At 37.5% G+C, this 20971-nt stretch overlaps 1 protein-coding gene and 1 pseudogene across 2 annotated transcripts in view; one reads left to right on the top strand and one right to left on the bottom strand.

The window, feature by feature from the left end:
* The window catches only part of LUZP2 (leucine zipper protein 2), a 527143-nt gene that overhangs the window by 142023 nt on the left and 364149 nt on the right, over positions 1-20971 (top strand). The window lies entirely within an intron of this gene.
* LOC103351692 (ankyrin repeat domain-containing protein 49-like) overlaps positions 24-20971 on the bottom strand; it is an 83003-nt pseudogene continuing 62055 nt past the window's right edge.

Below are 20971 nucleotides of genomic sequence, written 5' to 3'. Positions count from 1 at the left end.
ACTTAATAAAATTACTAGAACCATTAAGACTGAGGTGAAGAATTTGTACAGTCTTCCAGAGTTTCAAACCAGTAGTGACATACTTGTCCTCCTGGAGATATCAAATTCAGTTTCTTCCAAGCTGTTTTTTTGGGACTGGTTCAACACGTTAGTTCCTCAGGAGGAGTCTTTGCATGCTCTGTTCCCAGTAGCAAGGTACAAGGGGTCAAGATGTCTTTTGTTTGTGCTTTGATATCTGCATCATGCTGAAGCAGGAAAGAAGCCACTCTGGTCTTACTCCACGTTCAAGCCCTGAAGAGGGGTATCCAGCCATCCACAGTCACTGCAGGCACATCTGTCCCTTGAGTAATTAGCTCACAGACAATATCCAAGTGTCCGCTGTAGGCTGCTTGATGAAGTGAGGTATGCTGCTCTTCACCCCTGGTGTTCACAAGAGTGATATTTATACCGTGGAGGTATTCTTTGCACGACAGTATGCCAATTGCTTTCAGCAGACCAGAGATGCTATTTGCTTGGATCTTTTTTCTACCTTTTTTTTTTTTTTTAAGTTGATAGCATTCTTCATTTTTTTCATCTTGCTCTTCATCATCATCAGAACTTCCCATCCAAAGTCTGTGAGTTCCAGTGGGTATAAAGTGCCCAGGTGTTTCTGATAATTCAAATGGGTTAAGATGTTCAGAAACTCTTCAGGTCCAGCTTTTCCATCATCATTTATTTTTATCTTTTTCCATCCCTACTACTACTCTAAATAAAAGGCATTGCAAAGCAAAGGTATAAATAATCTTCCTAGAGATGAATTATATCTGCCTTTTTTTATTCACCAAGATCTAAGGCAGCAGAAAATCGCCACAGCGAAAATTGCTTTGATTTGACCCTGGCACAGGGGCGAAGTCTCTCAGCTACTTTCCCTGCCCCCTTAGGGCTCTTATTACTCTATTAAAGTAAGAATTTTTTCACATGTCAGCTCAGCCAATTCGAAATTCACTGTTGGATGATTAATAAAATAAAATACCGTATATTCTTTTTCCTAAACTTATCAGCAAATTTTATTTTAATTCAACATCAAAATTTCATTTTGAAATGAAACAAAACCATCATTTTTGAGTTTAGATGTAGTTTTCCATCATCATGATTTTTTTTTGAAAATAAAATTTCTCAAAGCATGTTTGCTCTGAGAGCTGGCAATTCGGTTAGTGGGGGATCATAAAAGCAATTCTTAGAATTTTTTGAAGTTCTAACTTAGACAAGCCTGAATTCAGTAAACTTTGATAATCCTTTGGTCTTGATGATATTCTACTAAAATAAAAGGGAAAATTAGTAAGCAATTTTCATTGAGTCTAAAGACAAAAATAAATCACCCAGCTTAAAACATATGTGTGTGCAAAAATACAATAGAGAGTTGTCCCAATAATATAGGAAAGTTTGTGAGATGTTACCTACCAAGGGAAAAAATTTTAAAGCATTAGTACTTCAATTTTTTTTCTTTTATTTGACAGATAGAGTTAGTGAGAGAGAGAGACAGAGAGAAAGGTCTTCCTTCTGTTGGTTCACCCCTCAAATGGCTGCTACAGACAGAGCTACGCCAATGCGAATGCAGGAGCCAGGTGCTTCCTCTTGGTCTCCCATGTGGGTGCAGGGGCCCAAGCACCTGGGCCATCCTCCACTTCCTTCTCTGGCCACAGCAGAGAGCTGGACTGGAAAAGGAGCAACCGGGACTAGAACCGAGTACCTATATGGGATGCAGCCACCGCAGAAAGAGGATTAACTGAATGAGCCATGGTGCCGGACCCTAATAACTTCAAATTTGCCATAGGAAAAGGCATAATAAATTGATCTTAGGCCTATAGGATTTGATCATGATCAGGTGACTAAATATTGGAAAAATATGTCCACGAAAGGAGACAATTTCACAGCTGAAAGATGTTTTCTGGCAGCTGAAATTGACAGGGCTCATGGAGACATGTACGGGCTGAGGGAGGAGGGGGAAAAGTTCTTTCTTTAGTACAGTCTTTCTCTGGGGGGTACAGACAATGATAGAGCCAAAGTAGATATCTAAATCCTTTTTTAAAAAAATACAGAGTTGACTGCTATAAATGACTTCTTTGCTTTGATTTCACACTGGCCAAAACATGCCGATGACAATTTGCTTTCCCATATGGAAGCAGAGCATTAAATTTAGATATTTTCTCATAGTAGGTAGTTATCTAGTGTTATAATTGCAGACATCTATTTTGGAGAACTTTGAAAATTCAATTTTGTCTGCAAAATGCAACCTCCTTGCAATATTCACAATTCTAATATTTAAGCCTGCTGGTCTGTAAGCCAGAACCTGGACAGTGCCACCTGAAATCTTTTGGACACAGAAGGAGTTCCTTGTCAAAATTCTGAACATTCTCTACAGCTCAATACTCTCAGTGTATGCATATTTCACCACAACTTGCTAATTATTATTACATATTTTAAATACATTAATCATATTCAAAGCAACTCAAACAAATCAGACCATGAAATATTTACTCTCTGGGGCATTTTCAGTCTCTGGCATCATATTTAGGTGGTGACAGTTAATCTGTGTTGAAGGTTATAAAATAAATTATATGCTGAAAGAAAGAGCAGTTGAATGGTGCACTCTTTGTGTGTTTATGTTTTTAAACAAAGATAATTCTTGCACACGCACACACACACACACACACACGTCAACATGCCCTGTCTATGCCCATAACATATGTCCCATGGATTTCTAAGAAACTGGAAAATTGTTGTTGTTGGTTCCTTTATTCATAGAGCCCCACAGCAGATTAACAGGTATTGAGCACTGAAGTGTTTATTTCTTTCCCAAAGTTGGGTGTAACTGAATCTGAATTAATTGCAACAGTATTTCCTAAGTAATAACCCCATATTTGTTGGTCCCATATGTAGATGAATAAAGATAAGAGAATTGCATAAATGAGTACATATGTACATATATGTACAGATAGATATACATGTAGAAGAATTAAAATCATGATTATTAATATATAATATACATAACCAAGATGATATGACAAATTCTATAGGAAATGCAAAGCTTCCTATCACAAATTTACCATTCCAGCTGAGAATACAAATTAGTATAGGAAGGAAGGCATAATTACAGGGTATCAATCACTAAACCGGACCCAAATAACAGTTGCTTATTTCAAGTGTTGGAAAAGATCTATCAGAAAAGGTGATAGGGATATGCTTTCGTTTGTTACTATGGAGGTTGTATATTTGTAAATATTTAGCAATTTATGTTAATTTTGAGATTGCCTAATTTTTTTTGATATTTGAGATATATCAGTACCTATTAGCTCACTAAACTCCTTTAAGATAGACATTTCACTATTGCATTGTCTGAGAGTAGGTATCAGGAGTCTATAAACTGAAATCAAAATAGATAATTACCCATATATTCTGGCATTGAGTGGAATATAGGCAAGATTAGATATTAAGTAGCATTATAAAAGTGTTTACTATTTTCTGATCCAGTAACTAGTTTTCAACACAAGTTAAAATAAATCCGGGGTGGTGCACACATGGTTAATTCTCCGTCTGTGGCGCCTGCACCCATATGGGCGCCGGGCCTAGTCCCAGTTGCTCATCTTCCAGTCCAGCTCTCTGCTGTGTCCTGGGAAAGCAGTGGAGGATGGACCAAGTGATTGGGCCCCTGCAACTACGTGGGAGACCAGGAAGAAGCACCTGGCTCCTGGCTTCGGATGGGCACAGCTCGAGCCCTTGCAGCCACTTGGCTAGTGAACCAACAGACAGAAGACCTTTCTCTTTGTCTCTTTCATGTCTGTAACTCTACCTGTCAAATAAACAAATAAAATCTTTAAAACAAATCCGGGGACCAGTGTTGTGACTCAGAGGGTTAAGCTGCTGCTTGCAATGCTGGCATCCTATATAAGACTGTCCCTTTGAGTCCCAATTATTTGCTTCTGATCCAGCTTCCTGCTCATGCACCTAGAAAGACAGTGGAAGATGACCTAGACACTTGAGTCCCTGCTGGACCCTGGGAGACCTGGATGGAGGTCTTAGCTATCAGCTTCAGCTTGACCCTGCCCTGGCAGATCCATTTAGGGGTGAGCCAGTGAATGGAAGATATTTTCTCTCTCTCAGCTTTTTCCACCTCTCTGTGTTTGTGTGTGTGCATGCACATCATTTCTTCTCTCTGTCACACTGCCTTTAAAATTAAAAAAAAAAAAAAAAAACAACTAGCAAATCTGGACCAGTTGTCTTCTAGAAAAACTTTTTAGATATATCGTGGAACTTGCATATAGGTTAAAAGATAATATTTAATTTGTCTTCTCCATGTGATTGAAATTGGTGCACAGCAAGAAGTAGATTATATTACCAGTGTAGGCATTATCATCGAACTTTTTAATGTTGTCTTCAGGAATCTTACATAGGAAACACAGAATTTTCATTGTGTAAATTCCTGATGTCCACCAGTCAATATTTAAAAAGCTCTATTTTTAACTTAATATTTTTAATATTTTTATGTGACTAATTTCACTTTACTTATTAATTCATTTAAAAAGAACAGATTTCAGGTATTTCATATATACAATTTAAAGAAAAGAATGATATTCTGCAACCCCCTTCCTGCCTCCTTCCTTTATAATTTTATTTAATTTTTGCAATAACATACTTTCAATTTTATAATCACAAGCTTAATCCTCCACTGAATAAAAAATTCAACAATAAGTTGAAAGACCACTGTTCCTCAGGAATATAGACAAAGGCTATAAATAATAATTAAATCTCAGGATGTCAATTCCACACATATATACTACTATTTTTATATCCTATATTAATTATCAAAAATCAGAGAAAATATATGTTTGTCTTTTTGGATTGGTTTATTTCACTAAGTGTAATGGTTTCCAGTTACATCCAGTTTGTTGTAAAAGATAGAATTTCAGTTTGTTTTATGACTGAGTAGTGTTTCATAATGTATACATACCACATTTTCTTTACTAGTCATCAGTTGATGGACATCTGGGTTGATTCCATATCTTAGTTATTCTGAAGTATGCTTCTATAAATATGGGACTCCAGATAACTGTTTTGTATGACGATTTCATTTCCTGTGGGCAAATTCTGAGGAGTGGGATGACTGGGTCACATGGTAGATCTATTTGGAGATTTCAGAGGAATCTTCATACTGCCTTCCATAATGGTGTGCTCATTTACAATAGTGTATTAAGGTACCTTTTTATTCATGATCTGGCCAGCATTTGTTTTGATTTTTAGATGATAGCCATTCTAACTGAGATGAAGTGAAACCTCATTGTGGTTTTATTTGCATTTCATGTAGGTGGTGATACTGAGCATCTTTTCAGGTGTCTGTTGCCCATTTGTATTTCTTCCTTTGAAAAATGCCCATTCATGTTCTTTTCCCATTTTAACTGCATTGTTTATTTTGTTGTTGTTGAGTTTCTTGAACTCCTTACATATTATGGGTATTAATACTTTATCAGATGTATAGTTTGCAAATATTTTCTCCCATTCTGTTGGTTGCCTCTTCACTTTGTTGATTGTTTTCTTTGCTGTGCATAAATTTCTTAGTTTGATGTAATTCCCTATGTCTATTTTTGCTTTTATTGTCTGTGTATCTTGGGTCTTATCTAATATGTCTTTTTCTTGACCGATATATTCTGTGTTTTCCTCTGGTAATTTGATGAATTCAGTTCTTAGCTTTAGATCATGGATCCATTGTGAGTTGATTTCCATATAGTGTGCAAGGTAGGAGTCTTGTTTCATATTTCTACATGTGGAGATAAAATTTCCCCAACACCATTTGCTGAAGAGACTATCTCTTCTCCAGTGAGAGACTTTAACTCATTTGTCAAAGATTAGTTGGTAGTAGATATGCAGATTAATTTCTATACTTTCTAAAATGTTCCATTGGTCCACTTGTGTATTTTCTGACAGGACCATGATATTTTTATTATAACTGCCTTGTAATATGTCTTCAAATCTAGTATTATGATGCCTCCAGCTTTGTTTTTATTGTTTAAGATTGCTTTAGCTACTTGGGGTCTCTTGTATTTACATATAAATTTTAGGGTCATTTTTTCTAGATCTGAGAAGAATGTTCTTGGTATTTTCTTTAGAACTGCCTTGAATCTGTAAATTGCTTTGGGTAGTATGGACACTTTGATGATATTAACTCTTCCAATCTATGAACATGGAAGATTTTCCCATTTTTTGGTGTCTTTCTTTCCTTAATGATCTGTAATTTCCATTGAATTTTATAGTGTTGATTTTAAATTATACAACTTTGCCAAACTCTCTTATGAGTTCCAGTAATCTCTCTCTCTCTTTTTTAAATATCTATTTATTTATTTGAAAGTCAGAGTTACACAGAGAGAGAAAGAGAGGTAGAGGGAGAGAGAGATCTTCCATCTGCTGGTTCACTCCCCAATTGGCCTCAATGGCCAGAGCTGTGCTGATCCAAAGCCAGGAGCCAGGAGGAGCTTCCTCCAGGCCCTCCCATGCAGGTGCAGGGCTCAAGGACTTGGGCCATCCTCTAACACTTTCCCAGGCCACAACAGAGAGCTGGATCAGAAGTGAAGCAGCTGGGACTTGAACCAGTGCCCAAATGGGATGCTGGCACTGCAGGCAGAGGCTTTATCCACTTTGCCACAGCTCCGGCCCCCAGTAGTCTCTTAGTGGAGTATTTTGGTTTCCCAATTTTTAAGATAATATCATCTGCAAACTGGGATAATTTGATTTCCTCCTTTCCCATTGGTTTCATTTCTTTTTCTTGCCTAATGGCTGTGGCTAAAACTTCCAGATCTATATTCAATAGTAATGGTGAAGTGTACATTCTTGTTAGTTCTAGATGTTAATATATTATAATATACTTTATAATCAAAGGCTTAATGACCCTACTAAATACAGAGTTCAGGAAATAAAAAGTAAAAAGAAAATACATAGTCCAATAGGAAGAAAGGCAAGGGATGCAAACAATAATCAAAGGAAAAGATGTTCAGCTTCACTCATATTAAGCGAATTTTGGAATATTCACAAGATAACCAAAACTGTAGTACTATTTAATTCTTACCAATTTGTTTGATAAATATTTCAAACACAGTTTGAAAAACACAGTGTTTGTAGCAGAATTGATACATACAATCATCTTTCCTTCCTCTCCTCTCCTCTCCTCTCCTCTCCTCTCCTCTCCTCTCCTCTCCTCTCCTCTCCTCTCCCCTCCCCTCCCCTCCCCTCCCCTCCTCTCCTCTCCTCTCCTCTCCTCTCCTCTCCTCTCCTCTTCTCTTCTCTTCTTCTCTCTCTCTCTCTCTCTCTCTCTCTCTCTCTCTCTCTCTCTCCCTTTCTCCCTCCCTTCCTCCCTCCCTCCCTCTCTCCCTCCCTCTCTCCCTCCCTTCTTCCCCCATCTTTCTCATCAGGGCACTCCTAAAGCATGACCAACAAGCAACATCCAAACATAAAAATTTGGCATACTCCAAGATCTCACAAAACATACCCAGTACATGTACAGAAGGCACACTATTACAGTGGGCTAAGCTGAAATTCTCCAACATATAAGGAAATGTAAAATGCCATACTTAATAAAAACTAAGCAGATGAGATAGCCTGAAATACTCAGATATGAGTAGAACTCAAAAAAACCTGTGAAAATAGAATTAAAATATGATTTTTTCTTGGTGTAAACATTCGTGGTATTCATGTACATTTTCCATGAACTCTGAAAATTTCTGATGTGTAGATTTCATGCTTCACAGGGATTTCAGGACTCACACAGTTGCTTCAGGGTACACTATTTTAAATTCCTTCAACGAAGGAGTATATTAAAAATGACATGGACTACATAAACGCATGTTAAAGGTATAAAATATTGGTGAGCTCTTGTTTGATAACGAAAGATGTGGTATTGAAAAACTAGGGGACCCAGTAAGGAGACCTGAACAACAGTAGTAAATGATTATGTCGTTTTGATGTGAATTACCTTTTTCAGTCCTGCTGATTGATCTCTTTCAGCTTAGCCTCATATAAAATTACCTTTACCTACCTATGGCATCTTTACAAACTTACTTATCTTTATCTTTTCTCATATTCAAGGGCATTCACGAGTAGAGGACACATAAAAACATCCCATCAAGAGCAGTAAAGCAGAGGTGTCACAATGCTTTCCAGTATATAAACCAAAACAAGGACACACAGGTCATCTTAAAGCAAACCCAATGTATTAATGTTTCATACAAGCTTGGCCACTCAGAAATTTGGATGTAACTCTCAATAAGCTCAAGTTGCTATGTCAATTGCATATTTAGCCAGTTAATAATCAGAATCTAAATGTTATGCCATGATTAAGAGATAAAAACAGTGAAAAAAACTTCAAGTTTTTCTCAGTTGCTTTTTTTTTTTTAATTTTTTTTTTTTTTTTTTTTTTTTTTTTTGATAAGCAGAATGGACAGTGAGAGAGAGAGAGAGACAGAGAGAAAGGTCTTCCTTTTGCCGTTGATTCACCCTCCAATGGCCGCCGCGGCTGGCGCGCTGCGGCCGGCGCACCGCGCTGATCCGATGGCAGGAGCCAGGAGCCAGGTGCTTTTCCTGGTCTCCCATGGGGTGCAGGGCCCAAGCACCTGGGCCATCCTCCACTGCACTCCCTGGCCACAGCAGAGGGCTGGCCTGGAAGAGGGGCAACCGGGACAGAATCCGGAGCCCCAACCGGGACTAGAACCCGGTGTGCCGGCGCCGCTAGGCGGAGGATTAGCCTAGTGAGCCGCGGCGCCGGCCTTCTCAGTTGCTTTTAAGGATATCCTATAACTATAAAAGTGTTCTTAAGTGCATAAACCAAAAATTCCAGGCAAGAAACACAATTCAGAACAAAAGATATTTCAAAAAACACCATTTTGTCCAGTTTTATATACAGGAATTTATATTGTCAAGTTTTATCTGTTTTATATATTTAAATATCATATTTTGCATCTCAAAATGAATTAACAAAGGTCTCAAATTACTGATATTCATAAAATTAGATTGTAGCAAATTAGAGTATTTTTTGCTCAAAAATTAATAATTAACTTTGGTTAAGAGCATATTGTGTTCACTAATTAAAAGCTTTCACTTTGGAACATTTCACTTTTGAAATTTTTCAAATTTTGAAGGAGACTGTACTTTTTATTTTACTGAGAAAATATTTGTGATTCTATTAAAAAAGTAAAGTGAAGAGCTTGGACTCTAGAGACTAAATGCCTAGGTTTCACGTATAAATACTTAAAACTTAGTAGGTACATGATCTTTTGAAAATTAATTAATACTCTGTGTTTCAGATATTTTATATATAAATAAGTTTTGTGAAAATTATCTAATTTTACGAAGGGCTTAAAATAAAATCAAAGCAAATAAAGACAAGAACTGGATAAAATAAAGCATGGTAATATCAACAAGATAATTTTCAAAATGAGGCACGGATTCCCTGGAAGCCCTATTTCAAAAACTTGAGAGTCATTGAACACTACCAACAGAAACAAAAACAAACATTATAGAGGGCTCAAACTGCTAGTCCTTGGTCTAGATTTGTTTTGCTTTCTGTCACAGAACTGGTCCACATTATTTATTTATATTTTGACTTCATTTATTTATTTTTATTTATTTGACAGGAAGAACAACTGGGAGAGAGATGAAAAAGAGATAGACATTTTCCTTTTGCTGGTTCATTCCCCAAAGGCCTGCGACTGTCAGGCTGTTCCATGCTGAAGCAAGGAGACTGATACTCCATGTGGATCTCCCATGTGGGTGGCAGGGACCCAAGTACTAGAATAATCTACTGCCTCCAGGTTGTGTGTTAGTAGGAAGCTGAATCAGAAGCAGAGGCACCGCTTGATCTCAGGCACTCTAAGGGATGTGGGTGTCCCAAGCAGCAACGTAACCTGCTGTGTGACAATATTCATGCCCACATTATGTTTTTTAATTAATGTAGTGGCTAACAGTTACATATCAGATAACAGGCCACATTAGCCAAGTATCAGAAAAATCTTAAGGTCAAGTATTTGCCATCTAGAGTCCCAAATTCATACTCCCTGTTAGTTCACCTGTAATGTAACCAAGTATCCTCTTCAGATTTTCCTTATGTTTTAATGACTCCTTAATGTTGTTTTTTCTGGGTTCACGACTTCATGAAAATATTGAATGAAGAATGAACTGATAGATTCATGCATTTTTTTCAGCTCATCCTTTTCATGCATTTACATACTGGCCTGGTCCCTGTAGACATCTGAGTCTATAGGTCAGAGTTGGAAGCAGTCAGAGTTTACAATGTAAAAGTTAGCATTGGCTTTTGTTCCCATTTTAAAGAAATATTTATTTTTTTTAAGCGTCAGTGTTGCAGAGAGGGAGACACAGAGAGATACAGTGATCTTCCATCTGCTGGTTCACTCCTCAGATGACTGCAACCACGGGGTCTGGGCAAGGCTGAAGTCAGGAGCAAGGAGCTCCTTCTGGGTCTCCCACATGGGTAGCAGGGACAAAAGTTTTTCCCAGGCCATTAGCAGGCAGCTGGATAGGAAGTGGAGCACCAGGATATGAATTGGCTCCCATGTGGAATGCAAGCTTTGCAGACAGAGGCTTTACCCACTATGTCACAATTTTATTCCCATTTTTAAAAGGTCAAATATAACAATTGGTTTATTTCTTTTTATTTTGAACAGTCAAATGCTTCATAGTGAGCCTCTAGTAATGAGGAATGGTATTCACTGTAGATTAGATGAGCACATTTTAAACTCATCTTTCAAGTCTCCCACTTGACCTCTGTTAGTCACCATAGTAACACTAAACCTAGCATAAAGATATCCTTGCTACCTCAAAAATCATCATTATGAAGGGAATGAAATAATTTTTCTAATTATACTGTTTATTTATGTGACTTTAAAATAATGATGAAATGGTTTATTTTTTGTATAGAAGTTCTGTCCCCACAAAAGCAAACAAATTCAACTTGACATAACATAAATTTTGTTCTTCTCTTTTAAAGCTTTATTTGTTTACTTGAAAAACAGAGTGATAGAGAAAGAGAGAAGGAGAGATGGAGAAAAGCAGAGATCTTCCATCTCTTGGCTCACTTCTCACATGCGTGAAACAGCCATTGTAGGCCATGATAAAAAGCCAGGAGTTAAGAAATTCATCCAGTCTCCCATGTGGCTTGCAGGAACCTACTTACCTGGGCCATCATTAACTGCCTCCAGGCACTTTAGTAGGAATCTGGATCAGAAGTACAAATTGGCTGGGACTCAAATCAGGCCCTCTGACATGGGATGCAGGTATTCTAAAGAGGAGCTTAACCTGCTGCAGCACAATGTCCACCCCACAGCTTTTGCTTTAAGAGTTGATTTTTTAAAACACAGTATCTAATGTTTCAGTCATTAGATTAGAAAAGATCACATGCCTGTGTGTATTTACAGACTGTAACAAATAAAGAAATTTAAATCAATATTAAATATATTTTGTTACCAAACTACAGTCAAGCATGTCATTTTAATATATTTTCATACAAAGTATTTTCCATTAAGCAATCACTTTAAATTAAACTAATGATAATTTCATTAAAGATGTCAGAAGATAGATATTTTCATTCGTTGTCTTCTATAAAGCAATTGAAAACAAACTACAATAATAAAGAAATTAGAAAACATTTTTAGTGAGAGTGGGAGAGAAAGAAGCTGTTAGACACTGAAATTAAGAACAAGTCAACACATGGTGTTGGGCAGGACATTTGAGCCACATAGAAAGGAAAGTCAATAACAAATTGAGGCAAATGATGCTGACCAACCATGAACATTCACATTGTAACACAAGCGGAAGAAGGTTAGATTTGGTGTGCTGCTCTTAATTGACATTTAACACACAACTTATTGCTAATTATTGAAGAAAGCATATTCAAATGGCATGTTTTACACAATATCTTTGTTGGAGTTTGTCCTTAATACTTTCAGTCTTAGGAAATGGTTCCCCATGACTGTACAATTAATTATGAAATAATTCCAATTAATAGAGTGCTCTTTACACAGTCATCCTATAATTGTCCTCCATTTATACAATTAGTGCCAGGTAAAGCTAAATTCCAGGGCCACATAGAGTAAAGCGTGCTTCCTTTCTTTCTTTGTCTTTTTTTTTTTTTTAAAGATATTTTACTTATTTAAATGACAGACAGAAAGAGACGGGGGAAAGCAGGAGAGAGAGAGAGAGAGAGAGAGAGAGAGAGAGATTGAGATTTTCCATCTACTATACAAATGGCCATAACGGCCAGAGCTGGCCAAGGACAAAACCAGGAGCCCTTAACTCCACCTGGATCCCCTACATAGGTGACAGAGACTCAAGCATTTGAACCTTCTTCCACTGCTTTCCCAAGCTCATTAGCAGGGAACAAGATCAGAATTGTAGCAGCTGGGACTCTAATGGCTGCAGATATGGAATGCTGGTGTTGTAGGCAGTGGCATAACATGCTGCACCATATTGCTGGCTGCATAAATTATATTTTCTCTTCCATATGAAACTACCTCTAAATATATAATTTGGACATTTATTCTCCATGTCTAGCAATCAATTCTGTAGTTTCAAAATTTCTCACCCCAGGACTCAACATTGTGATTCTATTCTCTGATGCTTTTCTTTGAAAGTGCAAGAATTAATTCACAGCACTCTTTGATGTCCAAACCTTCCAGTTAACTTTGAAATTGCCCTTTTTGGATGGAAAGGGTCCTTGACTCTCTGTGTTTCTGTAATGTCAACTGTTGGCAGCTGCTTGTGTCTGTATACCACCACTTTAGAACTTTCAGACAAAAGCTGTATGAATAGTGGGTGGGGAAGTCCTTCACATTCTGCTTTTCCTGGGAACATCAGGACACCTCAGTCAAGTGTTGGTCACACTTGTGCAGCGCAAGGCAAATCCTCATCTGTTCTCTTCTTCCCGTTCAGGCTGCATCAAAGGGAATGCTGCACATGTTCTCCCCTTGTTTAATCTTCCCTTTTAGCAAATATACTTAAACCATGTGGCAGTAGATAAAGTAGAAGGGTAGATGATATCAAGTTTGTTTGCAGTGTGTCATTTGTTTAGATTTTCACACTACATGTAGATCACAAAGCCAGTGAAATAGCACTCAAGTGGAATTAGCATGCAGCAAGAAGGCTGATCCCAGTAGTCAAGTCATCCCAATCACCAAGTACTAGAACACAGGAAACTCAATCTGAAAGGAAGGCAGGGGGACTTCTTGACTATTTCAGCTTATGAGTTCCTTGATGTTTTTTATTAGTTTGTTTGGATCTTCAGGTTTTTTTGGTTGTTTTTTTTTTTTTTTTCAGTGACGTCTTACTAGAGTCAAGTACTAAGAAAATCACCAGCAAACTATTTCAAATAGAACAACAATAATAAAAGTAAGGGTAAAAATAAAACAAGCATTTATATAATCTGGCTGTAGTTTCAGAGATTCTGACTTTCATGTAAATCACTTCATAAATGCTCATTCATGCAATTTTTGTCCTCTCCATATCCATGTCTTTTTGTCTAACTCAGGTTTGAATTTTTTTCTAAATTCTAATCCCATTAATGGGTAGACGTAGTGCATACTTCTGGCATTGGGTCCACTAGTGATTTGTATTTCCAATTTGCCATCATACTGTTTGGGTACTGAAAATTTGAGAAAAGGGCCCTGCATTGTAGTATAGCAGGTACAACCACTGCCTGCAATGCCAGCACTGCATTTATGCACCGTTTCATGTCCCAGCTGCTCCACATCCAATACAACTCTCTGCTAATGGTTTAAGAAAAGCGGCAGAAGATAGCCCAAGTGTTTGGGCCACTTCCAGTCATGTAGGAGAATTGGATGTAGCTCCTGTCTTTGGGCTGGCATAGTGCTGGCTGTTGTGGCCATCTGGGTAGTGAATCAACAAATGGGAACTCTACCTGTCTCTCCTTCTCCGTCAGTAATTCTGATTTTTAAAGTATATAATTAAATCTTTTTAAAAAATTTTTGAGGATGAAATTAAATTTTTCAAAGAGTGAAACCATGAGAGCATAGGAGAGTCAAGTATTCAATAACCCTAACCTCCCTATTATCGGAAAGGGAGGAGATGGGAAGAAAGTTGGTGTAGAGAGGGAGGGAATACTGGGAGAAAGAAGACAGATTAGATGGGAGAGAGAGGGAGAAAGATACTTCTTTGGAATATATTGTAATCCAATTAACTCATTTTTCTAAAGTCTCCTTTCCTACTAAATTAGTTCTTTACATATTTATATGGTGTTGAATATGCAATCCTAGAGCCATTCATGCTCCTGTAAAATTTAGATGGTCCTGGATTTCTTAAGTACACAGGGCACTGGGTTTATGCCATGGCATAAGCTGCCATCCTTGTGTTGAAATGTGTCTGTGATTTCAGGTCTCAAAGCAAACAGAGGAATATTGTGGCCTGTTTATTTAAGTACAAGAGTATCTGATAGGATGCTCAGTTAACAGTCTTCCAGTATTTGTGACCCTTGAAATATCTTTCACAAAAATTTAAAAATATATGTATGATTTTACTGTATTTAATTCAAATTGGGTGGGTGCTAGTGCTGTGGTACAGTGGGTTAAACCAATGCCTACTGCACCATCATCCCATATTGGGTTCCAGTTCAGATCCTGGCTGCTCCACTTCTGTTCCAGCTCCCTGCCAATTCATCTGGGAAAGAAGCAGAGGATGGCCCAAATTCTTAGTACCTGCACCCATGTGGAGACCCAGATGAAACTCCTGGCTCCTGGCTTCAGCCTGGCCCTGTCCTGGTTGACATGGCCAATGGGGGAGTGAAATAGTGGATGGAAGATTTTCTCTCTCTCTCTCTATTTCTTGCCCTCCTTCTGTTCCTCCCTCTGCTCCTGTAACTTTGCCTTTCAAATAACAAACAATTCCTTAAAAATAAATTGGGAGAATATTTGGCATGTTCTTATGATGTCACATCCTTAGAGAGTATTAAGTAATGATTATGTTGACAACTATAAAAAGTAAACAAGACCACTTATATTAGACAGATATGTGTATACTAAGTGTGTCTGTATGTGTGTGTTTCCTTAAAGTTATTCTCCTTTTCCCTTTTTCCCATAAAAAATAAATTGCACAAAAATCTCATTAGCTTAGTCCATTAAACTTCGTATAACCAAAATAGCTCTTTCATTTTAGGAAGTGATTGGAAACAGGACTCCTGAGGAAACGAATCTCAATTCTGACCTATGAATTGTGTGGTTTAGGTTGGTTACATTTCTGCTTCTCAGGTTTTTCATCTGTAAAATGTAAATATTGATAGCACTTGCTTCATAGAATTGCTGCAATCATTATATAGACCAGCTTCAAGGGCTTTCTGTTAAAAGAGAAATACCAGGAGGATAAACATAAAGAGGTAGATACCACTTGAGAAGTTGTCTTTCATTTCATCTCGTATGCACTCAATGAATGTTATATTCTGTGTTAATAGTCATTGAGCTCAGGGTACCAAGACTGGCATGAGCACAGTGTATATCTAAAAATAGAGAAGTAAAACTGCATATTTGATTTTCAAAAACACAAAAGTTGTGACAATTAATTACATTTTTGTTTTAACATATATTTTTAATATAATTCTCTTACATTAGAAGTTTATTTATTTGAGAGATCAACAGAGAGAGAGAGAGAGCAGGAAAGAGAGAGAGACAGAGAGAGCTCCCATTTGTTGATTTACTCTCCAATTGCTCAAAATAGCCCATGCTGCACAAGACTGTAGCCAATAGCAGGCAACTCAATCCAGGTCTTCCATCTGAGTGGAAAGAAACCAATTACTTGAGCCATCACTGTTACCTCTCAGTGTGCATTAGCAAGAATCTGGAGACAGGAATTCAAATCCAGGTACTTGAATATGAGGTACAGTCACCTTAACCACTAATTAAATCTATCATATATAGAAATGTTTTAATCATAGGATTTGATATTCTTAACTAAACAAGAAATCATGAGGCATCTTATTACTAAACGTTCATTGAGCTGGTCAATGATAATGTCAGAACTTGGAGATTTGCTCCTTAATGTGTTACCAGGCCATGATTTGGGCAACTACTCTCCTACTCCTTGGTCTCATAGCTGCAAAATGACCAAGTCTGCTGGAACTAATGCCATGTTGAAGGTGCCCATGACTTCTGTTCTTTAATTGGGAATTGATATTATTTGCCATAACACTGCCACAGACTTTTGCTGATGCTCCTTTGGCCCAATCTGTATCCAATAGTTCTGCCAATTTGCAGTTGATGGTAAACCAAATATTTATCTAGAACCCATGCATCCATAATATTATCAATGGGGTGTTAGAAACTTAGTATTTATTCTTTTAATATTGTATTGGAAATGAGAATGAAGCACTGTTGATTTTCTTTGCCTCAGGCCTTAGAAGTTTAATTAAGCTTTAGTGGAAAGAGATTTTTTTCAGTCATTTTTTAATGAATTTTTGTTTGTGTATTTTTTGAGAAATGAATGCCACTTGAGAAATCTGCTTTATTTTATTTAACTCTTCCGCTATGCTCATTGTAATTTTCTGTTTGTAGAATATGATGGAACTTCAAAAAGTTCAAAGAAAATGGAATTAAAATATTAATTTATTTTATACAAAATGAAATTAATGGATAGCTTTTAATACTACATATTTTCTATGAATATTTGAAGACTCTTTAATGCCACACTTACCCTCATCCCATGGTATTACTGTTGTTACTTTGGCCTGAAGTTCCTCTTTGTCTTCCTACATTATTTTAAATAGCTGTACTTAACAAAAAACATCTTACTGTAATTATGTAACTTCCATAGTTGTAGTTATTTTGCATTGGTATAGCTGTGGCTCACTAGGATAATCCTCCGCCTGCGGCGCTGGCACCCCGGATTCTAGTCCCGGTCAGGGTGCCGGATTCTGGCCCAGTTACTCCTCTTCCAGTCCAGCTCTCTGCTGTGGCCCGGGAGTGCAGTGGAGGATGGCCCAGGTCCTTGGGCCCTGCACCTGCATGGGAGACCTGAAGGAAGCACCCGGCTCCTGGCTTCAGATCGGCGCAGCGCACTGGCCACAATGCACTGGCCATAGCAGCCACTTGGGTGGTGAACCAATGGAAAAAGGAAGATGTTTCTCTCTGTCTGTCTCTCTCTCTCTTTCTCTCACTGTCTAACTCTGTGAAAAAAATACATTTTAAGTAAAGAAAATAATAAGAACTCTGAGTGTGATTATTAATTAAATTTTAAAACAGACAGAAAAACAAAGTAAGTTCCTCCTGAATTAAAATGAATAGAAAGTAATAATACTGCAGAATGAATTCCTAACCAATACATGACAGTCCGCGGGGATTTCTGAAAATTATTTTCTCTCATGAATTAGAATACTTTCAACTTGATGATATAAGGTGAAATGTCATAATTACTAAACATTTTACTAACAAAATTACTCAACCAGGGAAACAAAATTCAACACCATTTTGGTTATATGACTTATGATATTACCCAACTTTCTCAAATTAAATTGTTGAATTTTATCTCCATATTGATACCTCTTATCTTGACTAGCTCTCATTATTTCTGAGAGTTGTTTTTGTTGCTGTATTTGTAATTTTATTAACTGATACAATTATTTTGTTTATTTATTGTTATTTATTTATATTTAGCTAAAATATAAAACAATTATATTTATTTTAATATCTTTTCCTTTATGCATCCTATGTTCAAGAACTATACAGTTCCTTCTATCTCCAACTCATTTTCATGAGGCAATATATCCAGAGGAATCTAATGATGTTAAGAGAGCATCCATCTTGATGTCCACCATCACGCACTGAAGTCGTTTTTTGAGTCGAATCTCTCTACCTGCTCTGCCAGCTCCTCTTTTCCTATGAGAATCCATTCTTCGCTATGCTAGCCTCCTTAGGCACAATTTTTGTAGCTTCACTTATTTGCTCTGGGATAGTTTTATTTCTTTAACTTATCTGTGATCTCTCTCTGAGTTTAAGACTCATGTTCACACCCTATAGAACATTGTGCTGTTTAAATGCACATCATCTTTACTTCAATATTCCAAAGGTGGTCTTACTTTATAAATCCAGTACATTCACAGTTTCAAATACAAATGATTTACAAACACATGAAAAAATGCTCAGGATCATTATCCAACAGGAAAATGCAAATACAAACCACAGTGAAATTTCATATCACCCCAGTAATAATGGCTGCCATCCAAAAATTTAAAACAAAACAAAATAAAACAAGTGTTTGTGAGGATCTCAGAAAAGAATACCATAATGCACTTTTCTCTCTCTCTCTCTCCCTCTCTCTCTCTCTCTCCCTCACACATGCACATACACACTTACCCTCTCATTGTTAGGGGATTATTTGAAAATTCTGGTGTGTCTAACTAGTGGTCTTCTTTCCTACTATCCATCCAATAATTTATGTGAAACTATTTTACTTCCTATAAAACTAATTTAGGGGCTATTTAAATCAAATTTTGATTCATAAGTCAATTTATGGTCAACTGGGGTGTGAGATTACTTCCAGAAGCAAAAATGCAAGTAGAAAGAACTTCAAAGCTCTGTGAGTGAATGTATCATGGTGAAGCAAACAGATACAAGAATGGAAGGTTACAGTGGAGAAAGAGTCAGAATGCAATAATGACCCTTGCGATGGTGCAGATACTAGAGATAGAAATGAGGATTATGTGAATAAATGTGAATGTCTGTTATTAATTCATTAGGTGAACAAAATATCCCCTAACTTGTTAATTTTTTTATGGGTCCCTCCAAGTATTTTTTGTCAAACCATGGAGGAAGCAATTTCTATTCATTTTGGCTCAACTCCACCTCGCTTTGATCATCTTTTTGGATATCCTTCTTAAATTGTCAGCAAATAAGAAAAGGTTTACTGTTTAGTGATATGCATATGTGTGTGTAAATTTCTAATTTTAAATGGTAGCAGTGAATATATGCTGTAGAATTCTGGATATTTATTTTAAGTGTAAAAGTTGTTTCATTTCAAAAATATCTAGTTTTCAAAAGTTGGAAGTGAAAAAGATGGGCCACGGTAAACTCTTTTCTGCTTTTTGTTTTGTTTTTGGTCTGAGTTATTCAAAAGGTTAGCATCACACTTAGTAGGCAACACTGACAGAAAAACAGCCAAGTGTGGAGGAGACAGAACATTTATGGGCTTAACTTGGCTCATATATTATGTGTCCATTGGATATTCAAATGGGAACACCAGTAATTTCTTCCCTATGTAAGTCTGAATTTAAAAAAGGAGTTGGGCCGGAGCTGCACCTCAATAGGCTAATCCTCTGCCTGCGGCACCGGCACACCGGATTATAGCCCCGGTCAGGGTGCCGGATTCTGTCCCGGTTGCTCCTCTTCCAGGCCAGCTCTCTGCTGTGGCCCAGGAGTGCAGTGGAGGATAGCCCAAGTCCTTCGGCCCTGCACTCACATGGGAGACCAGGAGAAGCACCTGGCTCCTGCCTTCGGATCAGCGTGCCAGCAGCATAGGCCAGTGGGGGTGAACCAACGGAAAAAAGAAGACCTTTCTCTCTGTCTCTCTCTCTCTCACTGTCCACTCTGCCTGTCAAAAAAAAAAATAAAAAAAATAAAAACAAAGAAGTTGGTTCTACATATACTAATTTTGGAGGATAACATAAGTATGGCATTTATAGCCAAGAGACTAATTGGTTACCTACAGAATAACAGGAATAACACAGGAAAGTCCTTTAACTTTTTAATACCTGGGAGAATCCTAGTTATAAAAGAAGGAAGCTCAGTAGAAGTTGAAGAGTATATATATTGAAAAAGGAGAAGTAACAAAAGTGATTGGTTTCCAGAAATCAAGGGAACAAAGCTTCTGGAAGAGAATGAAAAAACTGACCTAAATGAAAGATCCCTGTGAGTGAGATCCCCATGGAAATAACAGGCCATCAAAGAAGGAGGTACCTTTCTCTGAAGGGAGGAGAGAACTTTCACTTTGATTATGGTTTTGTCTAAATAAGGTTGAAGTTTGTGAACTCAAGAGGCTTCCATAGCCTTGGCAGCTCATGACAAGAGCCTCTGTGATTACTGACGTCATAAATAAGAGTGACAATTGTTAAACAACTACGGGAGTCACTGAGCACTTACTCCCCATGTAGGATTCTGTCCTTAATGTGTTGTACTATGCGAATTAACGGTAAAACTAGTACTCAAACAGTACTTTATACTTTGTGTATCTGTGTGGTGCAAACTGTTAAAATCCTTACTTAGTATATACTAAGTTGATTTTCTATATATAAAGATAATTGAAAATGAATCTTGATAAAGAAGGGGATGGGAGAGCCAGTGGGAGATGGGATGGTTGCAGGTGGAAGGGAGGTTATGGGGGGAAAAGCTGCTATAATCCAAAAGTTGTACTATCGAAATTTATATTTATTAAATAAAATTAAAAATTGTGTAGAATGCTACCCCTGAGTCATAGAAAGGTGTAAGTCATGTAAGCCAATTTCTTCTTTTATCTTTTTTTTTTAAAGATTTTATTTATTTATTTAAGAGGTGGAGTTACAGACAGTGAGAGGGAGAGACAGAGAGAAAGGTCCCCCTTCCCTTGGTTCACTCCCCAGGTGGCTGCAATGGCTGGAGCTATGCTGATCTGAAGCCAGGAGCCAGGTGCTTCTTCCTGGTCTCCATGCGGGTGTAGGGGCCCAAGCACTTGAGCCATCTTCTACTGCTTTCCCAGGCCACAGCAGAGAGCGGGATTGGAAGAGGGGCAGCCGAGACTAGAACCGGTGCCCATATGGGATGCCACCGCTGCAGGCAGAGGATTAACCTACTGCACCACAGCGCTGGCCCCAATCAACTTCTAATCATTTGTTTGCATGATCAGGAAGTGATAAATTGAACAAAGTTCTTTTCAAAAGATCAATTTTAATGAAAGCTCAAGTAATGTGAGT

The sequence above is a fragment of the Oryctolagus cuniculus genome, chromosome 1 (genome assembly GCF_964237555.1).
Source record: "Oryctolagus cuniculus chromosome 1, mOryCun1.1, whole genome shotgun sequence".
Taxonomy (NCBI): domain Eukaryota; kingdom Metazoa; phylum Chordata; class Mammalia; order Lagomorpha; family Leporidae; genus Oryctolagus; species Oryctolagus cuniculus.
Note: the sequence above shows the minus strand (reverse complement) of the source record. Positions and strands in the feature narration are given on the sequence as shown.